Genomic DNA, 12,846 nt, shown 5'->3' with positions numbered 1-12,846 from the left:
TTTCTCTGATTAATGTGTATATGAAAGTCTACTAGAGGATTTTTTTTGTTTATCTTTATCATCTACAAAATTGTGTTGTACATAAAATACAATTTTATTAATACAAACATAATAAAAACAATATAGCTACAGAGTTGAAATAATAATAATATACTTTATTTATATTAAAAAAAAATGTAATTATTGATGGTTTATATGGTCTTGGAAATTACAAGTGTATTAATGTTTATTTATTATAATGACATTCAAGATATCCACTCAAAAAGATGCTTTAAGTAGGACAATAAAAAAAAAATGAAGTCTCTACCATGTGGTTCACTGTTAGTATCATATATTTGTATATGAACTTTGCATGTAGTGTATATGTAGTTCGAATTTCCTCTGTTTTCCAATATGTAAGTGTCAAATGTATTTTTGTTTATTATTATCACATTAAAGATATCCACAAAAAAGATATTTTATGTAGAACAATTCAAACAAATTCAAACAAATGAAGTCTCTACATGTACCATGGAGTTCACTGTTAGTATCATATTTGTATATGAACATTGCATATAGTGTACATGTAGTTCGAATTTCCTCTGATTACCAAATGTCTCAGCTGTTTTTCTCAAGAAATACCTCATGGATTCAATAATTTTACCCGACATCAAGTAAATAAATAAAATATCTTTTAAAAAGTATATGTATAGAGGAAATATGTCTCATTGTTATATTTCTCACGTGAAGTAACTTTCACTTAATACGAATTTTTTCTACAGATAAAGTAATTTCCGCGGAAAATCTTTCGATTTCTCTCGGTTTTGTTCCTTGGGCTTCTGTTGCAATCATTGTCATTTAAATGTTTGGAGTAATAGGGGAGAAAACATGGGTATTAAAAACATATACAAAACGCGGACATGTTATGCATATGGCTTAAATATACGAACCACAGCGCCACCTATGACAGTGAGCATTGCTACATTCATCACCTGCATATGGGGTTTATTTCTCTCAGTTGATTCAATACGCAAGAGCATGGCGCTCAACGTATGAGCAATTTCTCAAACGAAGTAAATTATTGACAAACAAATTGAAACAAGAATATCAGCAGTCTTGTTTAATGTCATAATTTCTTAAGTTATTAATAATATGGTCGATACAATGGCCTAGTCAGAATCAATTTATCATTAAGTCAAATGCTGACTGATGTTTTCTCATATAAATTGTTTTAAAGCCATTATTCACGCACCAAATAGTCAACAGCATTTCCCGTTATTTCCAGACCTAAACATGACAAGGAGCACTCAACAGATGTAACTGTCGGCAGGGGATGCTTGCTCCTCCATGGAACCTGATCCCACCTTTGATGTTTTGGAGGTCTGTTTGCTCTGCTCCAATTTTGTATTGTTTAATGGACTTTTGAGCTTGAATACTGTTTGTTATCTCCATATATTTCATTGTTAAAGAGTGACTTCCAATAATGTATAATTTCTTAAAGCATTAAATTTTTATTTTTCAGCATTTCAATTTCATGAGAATTGACAATGAAAAAATTTCCAAAGCAGTCCATTTGATGTGTTGGTATACCAACAAATCTGGGAAAAAAGGTAGTAGACTTGTCAAAATTATTAAATCAGTGTCAGACATCAGGTCTGATAAAATCAAATGTTCAGTTGAACCAGTCAAAGCTTTGGCAGATCAGATACATGTCAAGCCTGTAGGAAGCAATTTCAGTTTGGGGGGAGGGGCACAGCCAAGCAGCATTTCAGTTTCATCAACTAAAAAAAAGTCATCAGACGTTTTCATTGAGGGGGCACAACCATATAGTACTAAGCTAAGTTTTCTGTAGTATTCTTAGACTATATACATGTTGTATTGGCAAAATTATTGGGGGGGGGGGGGAAGCATGCATGAACCTTATTTGACACTAGGAAAGGAATATGAATAACAGCATCAAAATGCCCTTTGTTATTTACAACAGCCTTCAATCTTACAAGTTTCCTTTCTTGGGATAGAGAGTTTTTAATAAGAGACATAAATGACATGTTTTATGACTTTGCTATGACAATTAAATTGACCATCCTCAACACACCTTCTTTTCTGTGTTTGTGACCTTCAGCTGTGCATCTTATCATTCCAGACAAATTTTTACCGGCCTTGACAACGGAACCATCGGATTTCAACAAGTCTGAGGTAGCTGGCTCTAACATAGACTGCATCACATAAGCAGAGGGTAAATTTTGAGATATTTTTTGGATTAGATAATATACCTATGAGAGAAAAATGTTGCAAATACGAGGGGTGTTCAAAAATTACGCGGACTTGTTGCACAGAAAAATATTTGACGACAAAATCGGGCAAAATGTCACACATAATATAAAAGAATCTTTACTTATATGGTCTTCAAAATTTCATATCAAAATGTTGTAAATTGGTTTCAATTTTGAGTGATTTTTCAGGACATGTCATTGAGTCACGGAGCAGCAAAATCTTCAACGTCACAGGCATTATAAAAAAATATCTGTGATTGAGCTTTCATTTTCTCAACATTTTCCCAAGAGTACCTATACAGTTTGAGTTACCTTATCTACTCAACATCCAAGCATCATTTCTTGTCAAGCTTAAAATCTATTTAACAAGAAAAGAATATTCTTTTTTGTTTTAAAACCAAAAACTGCAGGTATTTATGAGCTATATTGTGATATTGGTGACTCTCAATCACGCTCTTTACAGTACGTATAAAGTTTTCGTCGATAATCTTCTTCCCGTCCTCCCGTATAGCCTTTTTACAGAGGTCTAACGGTCTAAAATTTCAATTTGCTATTTGTGGACGGATGTCACAAATACCCTAGTTTACTACATGTTTTATTATGCATATTTTAGATTTATGTTGGCGACTTCTCGAGCATTACACATAATTCAACAAAAGTGTGGTGCGCCGTCAATTCAGAAGACGTCATTTTCACAGTCGTTTTGACGGGAATCGCGTCAGAGAAAAATCACTATATTTCTGTTAGTACTTCAAATATATGTCAGAAATCTAAATACATGATAACAGAACAATTTAAAGATACATTTGAGAAAATTGTTGAAAAATATCGCAAATTACAGAAAATTAATGAGTTTAATTTTGGATTTCCCATGCTTTTGCTTCAATTTTTTTGTTGTGCTCCGTACCTCTCCATCAGCGATGTCAACATACCGATAATTTTAGTAGAATTTTTTTAAATTACAGAAATTTCCCAAAATTTATTGGAATCTTTAAGATATATATTTCTGTGAAATTTCATAACTATATGACGTCTGTAAGATTAAATAATAGCACAGTCCGTGTAATTTTTGAACAGCCCTCGTAAAAAGTACAAAAGACAAATATGCAAGGCCGAATTACAATGCCATCCATGCATATAGTTTTTCACGCACCACTGCAGTGGCACAGGCACCTGACATTTATTTTTCTTATATATGAAAAATAACTGCACACCTAATAATAGATAAGGTAAACATCGACGCCATCTTGATTTTTTCTAGGACGGTCACATCAACGTATTTTTGTCTGAAATTGCGTTAAATAAATTCGCTGCATCCATATCCATTCTGCTGTCAGTTTTTGGAGGTCCCAACTAACGGACAGTGCAACCATAAGGTAGCATCACCATTATCACAATTATGTGCAAATAGTGAAAAATCTTTGTCAAACTTGATCTACTGCTTCAACAATCTGAGAAATCGCTAAAGGGGCTGGGGCGGAAGTTTACATTCAACTTGATATCCTAGGGAAAGCCCTTTTTTTGACTGGCTGATATATTTGTAAGATTTATTTTGAAAATACTGGTAAACTTGAAAGTTTTTTTTAAGTGATATATGACCTTGTAAAACTCTGGTCCCCATGATATCCTTGGTCACCCCCATCCTATGACAGAGGTCATGATCTGAATTTCGAACATAAAGATGCATGCTTGCATATTAATAAGATTGATAATCATTACCCTGCTGTTCTTTAAATGAAGAATTTAACAGATATATATATAGCATTACATTATGTGATTAAATTCACTAGTCAAGGAAGAATTCAGGTATTCTAGTTCAAGGTAAAGTCATGTGTTGGTGTATTGCAATGCATACACAAGGAAATTTATACAAGTGTTTGTTTTAGATAAATAGGAATGTAATTGCGAATAAATGCTATAGACTAAAGGGTTAAGATTGAAACCAGCTAGAAGGAAGAAATGACATGGTATCTATAAATGTGTATCATTTCCAGAATTTTTTTTCATAAGAAATATATAGCAGTGATTCTAAATGTTTAAAGAAAGAGGTAAGGGGGATAATTAATTATTTTTACTCAATTTAATGCATAATCTCTCAATTACACTCATAAAATGTTAGTGTTGTAACGATAGATGCCAACTATTGAAAAATCATCGCTGAAGGCAGCACATTGGCAACTGTCAAAATCAATAGAAAATTTTAATATTGATAGTCGCTAATTTAAAAAAAAATATTTTTAATACACAAATTGATGTATCTTCTTACATGATTAGAAGGACATTCCTATATTTCTTTTGCAAATGGCGGACCAATTTCTTCAATTTAAATTGAAGTTAGTGTCACAGATTTGTATTAAAATTCTAATTTCTTCCTTGGTTTGCTGCCGTCTGTCACTTCAAAAAATGATGTCACAATTATCACTTTTTTTACAAACAGCACAGAATTTCCCAAAAGTGACAGAGTTAGGTTATTGATGGAGATGGGGTAATTTGACAATATACTTATATATACTTATATATCAATATGTCTTTATATAAAATACATGTTGTACTCTCATTTTTTTTTTTTAGGAAATCTTTATGTAATTGTGCATAGACACAGGTCCTTATTGCCAATTAGTATTTTCATTAAAATTCATTTTAATGTGACTCACGTATTTCTTAGTATTTAGCCTGTAAATTGGGTCTGTTTTTATATAATAAGAAACAAATATAGCCTTTGTTGTTAATCATTCAGGTTTTATAAAGGTCAAGATTACTTTAAAAGCTAAATCCTGGAAAATAGGTAAACAAGCTTAATAAGTAATTCACGCTTTGAACTTAAAATGTCGGATTTAGTTGGTCACAAGTTGTCAATGAGATCGTAGAAATATCAGATATGATGCAACCAGATTCTATATTTAAGGATTAACATTTACATGGAGGAGTAAATATGATGTTATAGTTTATTTTTTATATCAATTTTTTTAAGGTCAATGTCATATTTATTTCATTGCAAGAATATGAGGGGTTGTGTGCATGAACACATGCAAAAAGTAAGCATTTTTAGTACCATATATGGGTACAGTCCACTAATTGTTTTCCCAAGGCGACAATGTTAACATTTCTTCTCATAGCATTGTCTCTGATTTTTGTTCAGCAGTAAGTTACAGGTTTTTCTTCAAGGTGAAAAATTGTTAAATGGACATACCATAGTATTACCAAGAGAAATTGTAAGCCAATACGCAAGTTTCGAGATTATCTAACTTGGTGCGCTCTTTCGTTGAGGAGGGGTGCTGTTGCCACGTAAACAGACAGGTGGGACAGATATTTATATATTGGATACATTGCATCATCGATGCTAGTTTATCATAATTACATGATTGTCAGGATGCACTGTATAACTCGAGAATAACCGAATTAATGTAAAGGCATCATTTTTAACGCAGAAAATTGTAACAAAAAAAAGACAATATCAGTGGATGTTAGACTTTTCAGACGGCCTTGCGCAACATTTTTGCCTTCAGGTCCAACAAATCATATGTTGCCTGAATCCCAGTCTATAACTGTTTTGTTAGACCCTTCAGTGCTCACTTAAGATTTTTTTAAAAATCAATACACACTATATTATCAATGACTTTATATGGAAAATTATGGCTTAATCAGTAAATATACTCATGAGTAAAACAATAGCTGAGAAAGAACAAAATTAATTATATTTTTAGCTCTACTGGTCAGAGACCAGAAGAGCTTATGCGATAGTAATGCGTCCATCGTCCGTCCGTCTGTCTGTCTGTCCGTCTGTCTGTCTGTCTGTCTGTAAACAATTTTTCAAAATGCTACTCCTCCTACAGTTTTGGTCTGATTTCAATATAACTTGGCACACAAGTAGACTACACTAAGATACATAATTTTGTGCATCGGTTTTTGATTTCGATGAACAATGTTGCCGTGGTTACTAAAAATAGAAATTTCTGTGAAATTCTTTCAAAATGCTACTCCTCCTACAGTTTTGGTCTGATTTCAATATAACTTGGCACAAAAGTAGACTACACTAAGATACATAATTCTGTGCATCGGTTTTTGATTTCGATGAACGGTGTTGCCGTGGTTACTAAAAATAGAAATTTCTTTGAAATTCTTTCAAAATGCTACTCCTCCTACAGATTTGGTCTGATTTCAATATAACTTGGCACACAAGTAGACTACACTAAGATACATAATTCTGTGAATCGGTTTTTGATTTCAATAAACGGTGTTGCTGTGGTTACTAAAAATAGAAATTTCTGTGAAATTCTTTCCAAATGCTACTCCTCCTACAGTTTTGTTCCAATTTCATTATAACTTGGCACACAAGTAGACTACACTAAGATACATAATTATATATATCGGTTTTTGATTTCGCTGAACAGTGTTGCCTTGGTTACTAAAAATAGAAATTTCTTTGAAATTCTTTCAAAATGCTACTCCTCCTACAGATTTGGTCCGATTTCAGTATAACTTGGCACACAAGTAGACTACACTAAGATACATAATTCTGTGCATCGGTTTTTGATTTCGATAAACGGTGTTGCAGTGGTTACTAAAAATAGAAATTTCTGTGAAATTCTTTCAAAATGCTACTCCTCCTACAGTTTTGGTCTGATTTTGATATAACTTGGCATACAAGTAGGCTACACTAAGATACATAATTCTGTGCATCGGTTTTTGATTTCAATGAACAATGTTGCCATGGTTACTAAAAATAGAAATTTCTGTGAAATTCTTTCAAAATGCTACTCCTCCTGCAGTTTTGGTCTGATTTCAGTATAACTTGGCACACAAGTAGACTATACTAAGATACATAATTCTGTGCATTGGTTTTTATTTTGATGAGTGGCAAGGATCATTTTTCTATTTATTGCTGATTTAAAGTCTCAAGTCCCAACTGCTACTTTTCTCTTCCTTTGTTTTAAGTATAAACCAGTAGAGCTACAGTCTCGACAGAGACTTCTGGTTTATTATATTACAAAAATTATTTATCACAAAACTCTTCCCTTCTTCCTTACCTTGCTGGTAGCAACCACTCTTGTAGCTCTTAACTTCGCCTATTTCCATGTCGCCGATATTGAACTATGATTTTAAAATAACTTGTGATGTAGCAGTGAGGTTGCGGTCTAACAATTCTTATGTTGGACTGGCAGGCCGGTCAACAGTGAAATTGTTAGACCGATGTAATAAACATTTCTTTTGTTGGACTTTTTATTAGTAATAGATATATAGAAAGCTATTTATAAGGGTATAACAATGAACATTATATTGAGCCCTCTACCAAATTTTTGAAGTTCATGGCCCCAGGGTCAGAGCGTTCTGGTTCTTGGGTGTGAGTTATATATGTCATATAGTGAAAGTGCATTATGTCTTTGAAAAATCTTCTCCTAGCTCTGCTCCTGGGTAATAAACAACTAAGTAGTCAAACTTTGCAATCTGGAACTGGACAGAGCTGAGAACAAAGCTTCTGGATTTGAGATATAGAGGGTAAAATACTTTAAGAGTATGTGTTTGGGACTTCCACATCATACTCATATCCATGGTATTCTAGATATCAGAGTTCAAGATACCAAAGTTATGATGAGCAAGATCGAGTGCCTCTTCCAGAATTGTGAATTTCATGGCCCCAGGATCAGGGGTTCAAGTGCAAGGGTTAATCTCTTTTGATTATATTGTAGAAATACATTAAATTCTTTGAAAATCTTGTTCTTTGCTTCTTGGTATCAATAAAATAACTAAATACATGTACATAATTATGTTGAGCATAGCTGCCTCTTCCACTATTGTGAATTTCATGGTCCCTGGGCCAGGGGTTCTGGTACATAGTTATGTTGAGCATAGCTGCCTCTTCCACTGTTGTGAATTTCATGGTCCCTGGGCCAGGGGTTCTGGTACATAGTTATGTTGAGCATAGCTGCCTCTTCCACTATTGTGAATTTCATGGTGCCTGGGCCAGGGGTTCTGGTGTTTAAGGGTGGGGCTCTATTGGTTATGGAGTGAAAATGCATCTCTGCCCCTGCTTATCATTTAAACAAAGGAAGTGCATGGTTATGATAAGCAGAATTTTGAACATCTGGAGCATTAAGTCAAGTAATCTGGTCTTGGCTTTATTTATTTGTATTCTACTGAGCAAAGTTATTCCCCTTTGCCATTCACCTTTGATACTGTAGATTGGCAAATAATCGCAATGGTTTTAATTTCATAAAGTTTGCGATTTATCAGTTTTCCGTGAAATTAAACCCATCATGAATTCTAACATTAGTTTTATGAAAGCCGTTTTAATGCTTATACGAACTTAGAATTAATTTCTTGTATCGTGAAATTAAAACAATCAGAATTGGTATTTTTTGAGAAATTGTGAAATTTTAACACTGTGGAAATAAAACAACACACAGTAATTGATAACTGTAAATAATGTATTTAAAAGGTTAATAGAATAAGAGATTTATGCAAGAACATTTATTGTTTAACACAAAAAAGTACTTCATAGTTTAAATGATGGGTAGACTTATAAATAATAGATGAATAAAAATGAGACAAAAATAACTTACCTTTTTAAATGTTCTTCAAAGGCCAACAGAGGCTAATATGAGAGGTAACTTATATGCAAAATATGTGAAAAAGGTGGCATTTGATTAAAGAAATTGTACACATTTTAGTAAACTGCAGTACTACTTACTTTATGTTTATCAATATATAATCCATGAATCAAAAGGATCAACTTGCTAAAACTTTTTTCTTTTGCTTGTACATTTAAACTTTCCATTAGAGTATTTTGAGAGTTACGGTTCTTTATACTTGATGTGCTTGTCACTGTAACAGTAGTTAACCATGACATTCTACATTACAAAGACCAATATACCAGCTTTGTGTCTGACCTCAATCTAATTGAAGTCAGACTCCTTAGATCCGCACCATATACACTCTGCGTAAGAAACCATGGATGATTGGTCATATTAACATGGAAGAACCCTCAAGATGAAGTAGCATTTAGATTCAGATTTATTCAAATTATGACCCCTTGGGGTAGGATGGGACCACAAGGAAAGTTCAAATCTACAGGGAAAATTCCACAGTTGGTCAGTTAAATATGTAAGCAATCCTTACGAAGTGTAGATTCAAGTTTGTTTAAATAAAGCCCCCCCCCCCCCCCCTTCTTAGTCGCATGTGTGGCACAGTGGTTAGAGTGTCTGCTCTAGAGTTGCGAAGTAAGGAGTTGATCCTTACATCGAAGGTTCGATCCCCACTGTAGGACGTGGAGATTTAAGTCCTTTGGATGAGACTGTATTAACCGAGGTCCAGACTCGCAGTAGGTGCTGGCACGTAAAAGATCCCTCACTGCTCAATGGCCCTGAGTGCCGAGTATAAGACAAAATTTGTAGCTCAATACTGAACTGATTTTTGCTATTTTCATAGCCACATTGCTCAGATGCACCATGTGGCCCATGGGCCTCTTGTCACAGATTCGACTTTTCTCAAGAACCACTGGGTTAATTTAATCCAAACTAAAAGTGCCACAATGTATTCTTGGGTAAAGGGGATTCATGTTTATTCAAATGAAGGATCACTCTTCTTCTTTCTTCAAGGGGAGATAAAAAATTAGTGAAAAGTTAATTTCATCTTTGAAAAGCTCATCCTCTTCACAAAGCATGACCCCTGTGGGTAGGGTAGGGCCACAAAGGGAAATCAATTTTACATAGGAATACATAGAGAAAATATTTGAAAACCTTCTCATGAACAGCAAAGCCAAATATTTTTGGTCATATTTATTTATTAAGGCATCTTCAAGTAGTATGTTAGATTCAAGTTTGTTCAAATCATGATTGTCAGGGATAGGGTGGGGCCTTAATGGTTGTTCAAAGTTTTAATAGAAATACTGTAACATAAGAAAAATCTTAAAAAATCTTCTTCTCAAGAACAGCAAAGACTTCATAGGTCATATGTATTGGAAGCATCCTCATCTGCAAAGTCCAGTCTCTTCTGGTGATGTATGTATGTTGTTTAGAAGAGGTTTTTAGCTCTACTGGTCAGAGACCAGAAGAGCTTATGCAATAGTAATGCGTCCGGCGTCCGTCCGTCTGTCCGTCTGTCTGTCTGTCTGTAAACAATTTTTCAAAATGTTTTGGTCCGATTTCAATATAACTTGGCACACAAGTAGACTACACTAAGATACATAATTCTGTATATTGATTTTCGATTTCGGTAAACGGTGTTGCCATGGTTACTAAAAATAGAAATTTCTGTAAAATTCTTTCAAAATGCTACTCCTCCCACAGTTTTGGTGTGATTTCAATATAACTTGGCACTCAAGTAGACTACACTACGATACATAATTCTCTGTATCGGTTTTCGATTTCGATGAACGGTGTTGCCGTGGTTACTAAAAATAGAAATTTCTGTAAAATTGTTTCAAAATGCTACTCCTCCTACAGTTTTGGTCTGATTTCAATATAATTTGGCACACAAGTAGATTACACTAAGATACATAATTCTGTGTATCGGTTTTCGATTTCGATGAACGGTGTTGCCGTGGTTACTAAAAATAGAAATTTCTGTGAAATTCTTTCAAAATGCTACTCCTCCTACAGTTTTAGTCTGATTTCAGTATAACTTGGCACACAAGTAGACTACACTAAGATACATAATTCTGTATATTGGTTTTCGATTTCGATGAACGGTGTTGCTGTGGTTACTAAAAATAGAAATTTCTGTGAAATTCTTTCAAAATGCTACTCATCCTACAGTTTTAGTCTGATTTCAATATAACTTGGCACACAAGTAGACTACACTAAGAAACACAATTCTTTGTATCGGTTTTCGATTTCGATGAACTGTGTTGCCATGGTTACTAAAATTAGAAATTTCTGTAAAATTCTTTCAAAATGCTACTCCTCCTACAGTTTTGGTGTGATTTCAATATAACTTGGCACACAAGTAGACTACACTAAGATACATAATTCTGTGTATCGGTTTTCAATATCGATGAAAGGTGTTGCAGTGGTTACTAAAAATAGAAATTTCTGTAAAATTGTTTCAAAATGCTACTCCTCCTACAGTTTTGGTGTGATTTCAATATAACTTGGCACACAAGTAGACTACACTAAGATACATAATTCTGTTTATCGGTTTTCAATATCGATGAAAGGTGTTGCAGTGGTTACTAAAAATAGAAATTTCTGTAAAATTGTTTCAAAATGCTACTCCTCCTACAGTTTTGGTGTGATTTCAATATAACTTGGCACACAAGTAGACTACACTAAGATACATAATTCTATTTATTGGTTTTTGATTTCGATGAACGGTGTTGCCGTGGTTACTAAAAATAGAAATTTCTGTAAAATTGTTTCAAAATGCTACTCCTCCTACAGTTTTGGTGTGATTTCAGTATAACTTGGCACACAAGTAGACTACACTAAGAACATAAAGAGACTTTATCAAGGATCATTATTCTATTCATTGCTATTGTAAAGTTTCAATTCCCAACTGCTTAAGTACTTTTCTCTTCCTTTGCTCTAAGTACAAACCAGTAGAGCTTCAGTCTCGACAGAGACTTCTGGTTTCATCTGCTATCTGAGCAGAAAGGCCAGCTTCAAGTAGTCTGTGGTAAATTGTGTAATGAGAAGCATCAACCCGGGCCCACTTTGATTCCAAGATGTTTTTTCGGGATTGGAATTGTATCTTTCTTGTTTGGTTCTGGTAGATCAGAATTCTATCTTGTCTTGCTGTAGAAAATCTTGGCCTCACACATCTTGGCATGTCAGAGTGAGAATTGGTATCTGTGTACCACTGGATGGTCCTGTAGACTGTCCTTCTGTGATGAAGAATTTCAATGAACAAACTTCAGAACTTGAACTTGAATTAAGAATTGATTCAAAATAAGTTGTAAGTGCAAAAATGACTACCTTGTTACTCCTAGAACTCAGGCGGTCTCATGTATTTGAACAGGGCATAACCATGCACTTATGAGAATTCTAGAAGTGGGATCAGATGCCTAGGAGGAGTGAGTACCCCTTGTTGACCAGTCACACCCAGTGTGAGCCTATATGTATTGATCTTAAAGTAGATGGAACATTTTGTTGTTATATTGATCTATACTTTACAAATTGATAAGTTTTGCAACAGCTGCAACAGAGTTTGTAGTTATACTTACTCCACTAATTATATTACACTTGGTGTGAGATGATGTCCATGGGGAAGTTATATTTATAGATAGCACTCTCATCAGAAACTTTTGGTAGTTCTTGGAACCTTAGGTATAAATATATGGAAACATTTTAAAGAACTTGATTTGGTAACAACCAATATTTGCCCCCCAAATCAAACTTGGACGGAGAAATATTTAAGTATGTTATTAAACAGGGGGCTATATGCTGACTTCAAAGCACTGAATATTTTCATAAGCAATGATGTCATATGTTTGCAATGATGTCATAAAAACAAAAATTGTCAATAAACTACTTTGAAACTATAATATGTTCTGTTAATTTATATTTCTCATACAATTTATAGAATTCAGCACATTTCAAGAATTTTTCAAAATTTGACTTTTGTGGGGGCAAAGATATGCAATACATTATATATAGTT

General features: G+C 33.9%; 1 protein-coding gene across 1 annotated transcript in view; it reads left to right on the top strand.

Moving 5' to 3' along the window:
- The first annotated feature begins 958 nt into the window (after nucleotides 1-958).
- LOC134277500 (paladin-like) overlaps nucleotides 959-12,846 on the top strand; it is a 69,466-nt gene continuing 57,578 nt past the window's right edge. The window contains exons 1-4 of the mRNA XM_062759830.1: nucleotides 959-1,052; nucleotides 1,502-1,559; nucleotides 2,123-2,215; nucleotides 12,207-12,261. The gene's annotated coding sequence lies outside the window, so the exon portion shown is untranslated. The remainder of the gene's footprint in view (nucleotides 1,053-1,501; nucleotides 1,560-2,122; nucleotides 2,216-12,206; nucleotides 12,262-12,846) is intronic.

Source organism: Saccostrea cucullata, unplaced genomic scaffold, assembly GCF_032062105.1.
Source record: "Saccostrea cucullata isolate Sc308-1 unplaced genomic scaffold, CSIRO_AGI_Scuc_v1 ctg829, whole genome shotgun sequence".
In the NCBI taxonomy this organism is placed as follows: Eukaryota; Metazoa; Mollusca; class Bivalvia; order Ostreida; family Ostreidae; genus Saccostrea; species Saccostrea cuccullata.
Note: the sequence above shows the minus strand (reverse complement) of the source record. Positions and strands in the feature narration are given on the sequence as shown.